The sequence below is a fragment of the Microtus oregoni genome, unplaced genomic scaffold (genome assembly GCF_018167655.1).
Source record: "Microtus oregoni isolate MIOR12 unplaced genomic scaffold, Mior012 000033F_ref0000390, whole genome shotgun sequence".
Classification (NCBI taxonomy): domain Eukaryota; kingdom Metazoa; phylum Chordata; class Mammalia; order Rodentia; family Cricetidae; genus Microtus; species Microtus oregoni.
This window is the reverse complement of record NW_024543092.1, coordinates 17,953,077-17,961,368: the sequence shown is the minus strand read 5'-3', so window position 1 is coordinate 17,961,368 and position 8,292 is coordinate 17,953,077.

Here is an 8,292-nt window from a genome sequence, read left to right as displayed (position 1 = left end):
TTGCTCTGAGAAACACCGGGAGAGCTGTCCCGGTGACCCTTCCCCAGAATTTGACAATGGGATACAGCTGAGGAGAGCATCCCTCACACTGTAGCGTCCTTCTCCATCCTAGGATCAGCTTCTACTACTGTGAAACCACCAAGGTGACCCAGACCACTGAGCACTTTTCTCTTTTGAATGTCAGAAAAGCGGAGAAACAAACCCACAACTCTTAAGCAGCCCCAGGGAGACTTCCTCACTCTCTGCCCCTGTCGCTTAGAGTCACGGATTTCAACCTCCAGGATTCTCTCTGCTCTGGGGAACCACTGCAGGAACAGAAGGAGTTAGAAATGGGTGACGTGATGAAAGTCCTACAGAGGCCTGCAGGAGCTTCCCTGGGCTGTGAGCAGGCTCTCTATGAAGAAGTTGGGGAGTCAGTCAGATCTGTGGCTCCACAGACTCTGCCCTTTCCTGACCCCTGTTCCAGTCACTTCAGGGCAAGTACTTTATTTCATATTCTGTTTCACTGGGAATCCGAGAAACACGGGTTGTCTCCAAAGGTGTGTGTGTGTCTCTTTGTATTAGCAGCTGTATATTTAGGTAGCCGGAGCCAGGCTGGTGAGCCGGCTCAGTAGGCAAAGGTGCTTGCTGCTAAGCCTGGTGACCTGAGTTGGGTCCCACATGGTAGGGACAGAGAATTGACTTTTGCAAGTTGTCCCCTAACCTCCACATATGGGCACCCACCCCCCCACACAAATAAACGGTGTAAATATTTAAAAATTGAATAGCAGAATTCGACCATAAAATGCCTTCGGTTCCATATAAGAGATAATAATGCCAAATGCTATTGCAACACTGTGACCGACTACTCACGTATAAACACTTACTGAGGATGCATGGCCTGTGCTCTTGTCTAAGGGGCTGGGAAAGGCACACAGCAAGCCTGTACTTGTCTGGAATCCCTCGGCCTCTGGGCTGATCAATCATGAGGCCAGGACCTGTGCACTAGCTCTCTCCGGATCCAGGAAATTTCAGGCACCCAAGAGGTCCTCATCGTCCAGAGGACCTGAGTTCAGTTTTCAGCAGCCACATCGGGTGATTCACAATTGGCTGTAACACCAGCTCTGGGAGTGGGAGGGGGATCCAATGCCTCTGGCCTCTGACCTCCACAGGGCCCTGCACTACATGCTCACACCCCCATGCAGACACGCATACATGCACACAACATACACATCATTAAAAATAATAAAAGATAAACAAATATTTTAAAAAATGCCACCAGGTAGCCTTATTCTTTGCTGCAGCTGCCTGACTCTCCCTGACCTTAGTCAGAGAGGATCCATTGGCGGTTCTCACACCTTCAGCTGCTGCAAAGCTCTTGACCCACCCTTGCCTCATGTGATAAGGGTGCATCGGGGAGGAAAGGCAGAGTGAGCTAGCTCCCCTGTTCCTGCTTTTCTCTGTGTGCTTTCTCTGCCTCCAGGCGGTAGAAAAGGAGACAGCTGGCCCCAGCAGGCGTGGGTGGGCATGAGTCTCTTCCCTGCCCTGTCCAAAGTCAATGTACTTGGACTCTTCTAGAAGTGGTGGCTGCCGTCCCAGGCTGAGGCCCAAACGTGACTGGAGTGAGGGCAAAGGGAAGTCCCAGGAGCAGGGTGAGCTCCTGAGTACGGAAGTGGCAGTCTGAGCGGTCTGGTCCCTTGCTCACCACACACGCCCCAGGTAAGTCTTGAGCGTGCCTGGATATGCCACTGCCCCAGCAACTGTCAGCACAAAGAAGCGTGGGACAGACACAATCCCTGCTTGCTGGCAGGGTCAGAATTGAGTGGCTGTTTCAAGTTATATTTTGGTTTTTAGATGTTTCATTTTTTATTATTATTAAGACAGGTTTCACTATTTAGCCCTAGCTGTCTTAGAACTCATTTTGCAGCCTGGGCTGGCACCCACCTTACAGATATCTACCTGCCTCTGCTAGGGTTAATAGTTCTTAGCTTTCTTGAGACAAGTAACTCAGGTTGGTCTTAAACTCAGTAAGTAGTGGACAATGGCCTTTAACTCCTGATTCTCCTGTTTCCAACTCTCTAAAGCAACTTAAAACAATCTTTTTCAAGTTGGGTGGTAGTGGTGCACACCTTTAATTCCAGTATTTTGGGAGGCAGAAGCAGGCAGATCTCTATGAGTTCAAAGCCAGTCTGGTCTACAGAGTTCTAGGACAGCCAGGGCTACACAGGGAGAAACACTGTCTCCAAACAAAAACCAAATCATTCCAAAGGAGAGAGACTATAACTTAGTTGACAGACCATTTGATTAGCATGCCTGAAGATTAGCATCCCTGGGTTTGATTCCCAGGGCCCCCTAAACTAGGTGTGGTAACATGTGACTGTGGTACCAGCACTCAGAAAGCAGGCGCAGGGGCTGGAGAGATGGCTCAGTAGTTAGGAGCACTGGCTATTCTTCCAGATAACTGGGTTTTGATTTCCAGCACCTACATGGCAGCTCACAACCATTTTAAACTCCAGTCCCAGGGGATCCTACACCTTCTTTCTGGCCTCTGTGGCATGCACATGGTTCACAGCCATACATGCAGACAAAACACTCATATATGTAAAATAAGTAATTTTTTAAAGGTAGGAGCAGAAAGAATAAGGAGTTCAAAGCCATCCTTGTCTATATAGTAGATCTGAGGTCAAAATAGGCTCCATGAGAGCTTAGCCAGAGGCATTACTGGGTAAGGGGCTGAAGATGGTAGTGACAGCGGGAAACCATAGACACTGACAGGCAACGCTGCTGAAAAGGTGTGTCCTTCGCCCTCAAACACTGCATAGGCCGTTTCCACAGGAGGCAGTTATAGGTGAGGCTGGGGTTTCAACGCATCCTTCAGAGGCTATGTTCAGCCTTAAGGGTGGGGACCCGCTCAGAACCAAGGTGGCCACTGGGACCATACTGGCACCCAATTGAGGGTGGAAGAGAGCAGATGGACCTGGGCTATGAGACGTCCGATCTGCCACTGCTCCTTGGGAAAGTCATGCTGGCTCCGTTTCTAATCCTTGAGTCAGCATTTTCAGGTAAGAGCCTGGAGGACAAAGGCTGCAATGACAGAAGTGACACCAGGAGACCGAGAACTCAGTACCTGCCCTTCGGTGGTTACCAGAGCATCTGACCTGCCAACCTGACTGGATGGGGTGTCACAGGAGAAAATAAAACAAAACCAAAACAGGGTTCTGAGAGAGGTCAGGGAGGTGAATCCACCGCATCAGGATCCTGTGGCCTCATAGCAGGGAGTGGGGACCCCTTAGATTGGTGGGAACGAACGTGACAAAGACACAAGGACCCTACATGGCCCTGTCCAACACCCAGGAATACAAGATGGCTGAAGTAAGGACCTGTGAAGAGATCTCTAGCAGCCAGCTCAGAGACAGCGGATAGGCTCACCTGAGAAGGTAACAGCTGTTGCCACTCCCTGGCCTGTCCACAGAGTGCTGATGATGTGGGACTGAGCACCGGAACCTCTGACTCAGAGCTTCCTGCTGGGAATCCATCATGCTGTAGGAACCCGTTCACTACTCCAGCGCCAGAGAAGGACGCCTGATGGAGACACCCACTCAGACCTCTCACCCTGAGGGGGTGCTGGCAGGGACCCCTCTCCAGCTCAAACTGTGTGTGGCTCCACCACACCCTACATATGCCCTGGAACAACTAATCCTAGGTTCAGACCCCGTTCAGCTCAGTACCGCTCATCAGCTTTTCCAAGCTAGGGTTCAATACTTCATCTGTGGGAACGACGTGCCTGAAGGACACATCGTTTTATTCTAAACAATTATGTGAGGGACACATTTGTTTTATTCTAAACAATTGCTTGATCCTAAAATCTTCTGGTTGAGTTGCATAAATTTCACCTAAAAATGTACAATGAGGAACTGGAGAGATTGCTCAGTGGTTAGGAACAGCGGCTATTCTTCCAGAAAACAGTTTAATTCCCAGTGCTGACATGGCAGCTCACAACTGTCTGTAACTCCAGTTCCAGGGGACCTGACACCCTCACACAGACATGCATGTAGGCAAACAAACAATGTACATGAAATAAAATCATTTTTTAAGAAATGTAGCATAAGTTTTGGTTTAGGATTAGGACATAATTCCAACAATTTCTGAAATGGTCCCATTTCTACTGCTTTGTAGTATGAATCAACACAAACTAACATCCTCAGAACTGGAGATTATAAAATCAGAATATCGGCCAATTCTGAAAAACACTGATGAGGGGCTCAAATATTCAGCCAAGATTTAGTTCTTTATACAAAAATAAACAGTTATCTCGTTAGTTTGTAAATGTGTTTTCAATGTTAAAATTACATGTATGCCAAAGGGAAAGTGATGATTATTAGTAAACACTTATTTTTGTGTTTTGTTCCTACCGTCCTGGAACTATATAGACCAGACTGACCTCTAACCCAGAGATCCACCTTCCTGAGTGTACGGATTAAAGGCGTGCACCACTACACCGCCTGGCTAAAATGCTTGATTTGTATACTTAATAGACTGGCACACTTGAGCTCACCTGAAAAGATCTTGGCTGAAAAGAAGCTGTGAGCAAGCCTGGCGGTGGTGGCGCACACCTTTAATCCCAGCACTCGGGAGGCAGAGGCAGGTGGATCTCTGTGAGTTCGAGACCAGCCTGGTCTACAGAGCTAGTTCTAGGACAGGCTCCAACGCTACAGAGAAACCCTGTCTCGAAACAATAAAAACAACCACAAAAAGCTGTGAGTGGAGAAAATGCTAAGAAGCCTGTGCTAAGTTAATGGCAAAAAACATGAGGGGAGGATCCACCTCTCTGTTTCCCCACTGTACCTTTCTGGGGCCTCTGAAGAGATGTCTCCGTGGTTAAGAGCACATATTGCTCTTGCAAAGAACCCAAGTTCGGTTCCCAGGCCCTTTCACTGGGCAGCTCACAACCACCAGCAACTCTAGAGGATCTGACTCCAGAGGCACTGCATTTACTTACTTAACCCACCCCCCGCGACACCCCCCCACACACACACACTTTTTTTTCTTTTTTTTTAAAGATGTATTAATTTAATATGTATGTATCCCTGCATGACAGAAGAGGGCACCAGACCTCATTACAGATGGTTGTGAGCCACCATGTGGTTGCTGGGAACTGAACTCAGGACCTTTGGAAGAGCAGGCAGTGCTCTTAACCTCTGAGCCATCTCTCCAGCCCCACACACACTTTTTTAAAAACAACTTTGCCACAAGCAGAAGGCATACAGCGGGTTTCTCTGTGTAACCGCCCTAGCTGTCCTGGAACTCTGCTCTTCCAGAGGTCCTGAGTTTAAATCCCAGCAATCATATGGTGGCTCACAACCATCTATAATGAGATATGGCGCCCTCTTCTGGCCTTCAGGCAGAACACTGTATACATAATAAATAAACCAGAAATTCTATGCTGAAGCTACATGGGTGCTGAAACGCCTAGAAAGGGCCCCTACCGGTCCAAGGCGGCGTGGTATGGGCGCACATGACTGCAATGAGAACAGAATGGTGTCTGGTTCAGAACAGTTCTAAACTAACCAGAGTGAGGAGCCAACACCTGCACTGCTAAGCTTCAGTCTGAGGTCCTGAGGGTCTGTTGTATTGAAGGCTGAGTCACTGGGAGGTGTCCCCGAAGGTACCTGCTGCAGGAAGTGAGGCCAAATGGGAGGTGCCTGGGCCCAAGGTCATTTTTTTTAAAAATTTATTTACTGTGTGTGTACGGTGTTCTTCCAGCTTGTATGTCTGCAGGGCAGAAAAAGGCACCAGATCTCATTACAGGTAGCTGTGAGCCACCACGTGGTTGTTGAACTGAGGAGCTCTGGAGGGGCAGCCAGAGCACTTACCTCTGAGCCATCTCTCTAGCCCCCAGGTCTTAAGGGTGCACTAATGCTCTCCCCACCCAAGGGGGAAATGGGGGTGGGGACTTGCTGGCATGTGACCTTGAACTTTCTACCTGAGATTTCTCCAGAGACAAACCACGGGGTGGGGATGTGACCTTCTACTTTGAACTTCCTAAACTGGGACCTAACCTTTTCCTAGCACTCTACTGTTGTAGCTGACACAAAGTGGAATAGGAACGAAGGAATACTGGAGTCCGTGGGTCAGAGGTCACCAGGCACAACAGTCTGTCAAATGCACACTTCTGGTTGAAAAAGCATTCTTTATTTGTAAAACAGAAATAACAGGGGAAACTGATTTCTAACTGGGGTCTCCATCCTCTTTAGGGGTGCGCTGTCCACCAAACATCTCAGAGGAAAGCAAGCTTGCCGAAAAAGTCAAATTCTTGGCTTTTGAGATGAATTTATTTAGAATTTTGGAAAGCTGAAGCAGAGGCAATGGGATGAGTGCCCAAATGCCTGGACTCTCAACAGCGGGCTCCGGAGAGGCTTTATTTGGCTTATTCTTCCACTGCGCGGGGCCTGTTCGCAGCAGACCTCCCACATTCTGGAGAGTTTATGAGTGAAGTTAGGGGAGGGAAAGTGGCTGCTGATAAGGAGTGATTTTCCATCCAAACAGATCAGTGTCCAAGCAGCCGGGCTGGTGGGAAGCCAGGGTTGGCAGGCCTCAGGCCCTGTGTGGGCAGCGGGCTACAAGGGCCTCAAAACTAACCATGAGCCCCATGGAAAACCCCACATCCATGCCAGGTGGTGGCAGCACACACCTTTAATCTCAGCACTTGCGAGGCAGAGGCAGGTGAATCTCTGAGTTCAAGTCCAGCCTGGTCTACAAAGTGAGTTTCCAGGACAACAGCCAGGGCTACACAGAGAAACACTGTCTCACTGAAAAAAAAAAAAAAGGAAGGAAAATCCCACACCTGGACACAGAAAAGCCAACTGGGGACAAGTTGGCACCCAAGGTTAAGCTAAGCTCTGCCACTCAGGCTCAGGTGACCCTCAAAAAAATGGAAGACACCCATGGGAAGTTGATACAACGATTTGGTCCTAGAGATGAGAGAACAAGAAAATGGCCTTTAATCCCAGCACCCAGGAAACAGAGGCAGGGGAATGAATCTCTGTGAGTTTGAGACCAGCCTGGATCTACATAACAAGTATCCAGGACAGCCAGGGCTACATACATAGAGACCCTGGTCTCAAAAAAATAAATAAACGTCCAGTGGGATGGGAAGCCACCTAAGACGCTGGAACCAAAGGATTTCACTCGGGCCCTCAGAGGAGCAGAGGGAAGACAAGATGGTGTGACTGGGGTCAGGCAGCTCTCTGGACAAAAGGTCAGATGTGTAAGAGTTACCTCTGCCAGCTCCTCCAGTCATCCATCCTGCAGGCCGATAGCAGTGGGCATGCCATCCGAGGAAGGTGGCCTCTATCACAGGACAGTGAAGGGTGTGCACCAGGGCAAGTGGGCTCAGGACCATTCTAGTCCCAGGGGACCGTGTCATCCCTGGAGAAATGAAGATGTAGGATAGGATCCTCTGAGCTAGAGACCAGCTACGATCTCAGTAAAAGAGGTCAATGGCTGACTACCGGGACCAGATGAGAAAGGAGGTCTCCAGAAGAGCCAGGATGCAGGGACGCCCAGCTGTATGCAGGCAGATATACAAGCCACCTTAGCCCAGGGATGAGGATGCTTTAAGAAAAAAGTAGCGGAAAGCAAAGGAAAAGACCCCCGAGAGGCATTTTAAACCCAAAGTCACTGAGAATCTGCAGTGGGGAGACCGAGTTAGCGCCACCCCACAGTTTACAGGAAAGAAGTGGGGGCTGTCTTCTCAGCTCCTCACTTCAGCTCGAAAACAGAGGTTTTAAAAGCACTCTGGTGAGATGTCTGTGTCCAGTCTCCAAGCAGTAACACGACCGTAGTGCTGGGCCTGCTCTGATCATGGAACTAGGAACTTTACCAGCTGCCCGTGCCTCTCAGCAGTAGAACCATGAGGGTCCAGGACTCCCAAGCCTGGGCGATTGACATCCCTCCATTCTGTGACAGCGCCACGCACGGGCTTCTTCACAGCATACTGTCTGTTATTCCTCTCATGCTGACCTGTTCAGTGTTTGCTCTCTTCCTGTTCTTATACCGCAAGTCCGGGGAGCCTGGAACCCTGGAGTCCCAGTGTCGGCCAGATACCTTCACTGTGGCTCACACAGCGTCTACTGAAGCCACAGTAGCCTCTTCCCTCGTCTCTGCCAACTCCTGTCCAAACAGCCCCTTCCCTCTCTCTCTCTCTCTCTCTCTCTCTCTCTCTCTCTCTCTCACACACTCACACACACACACACACACACACACACACACACACACACCAAAATTTGGGGCATGCTGGAGCAGTGGCTCCAA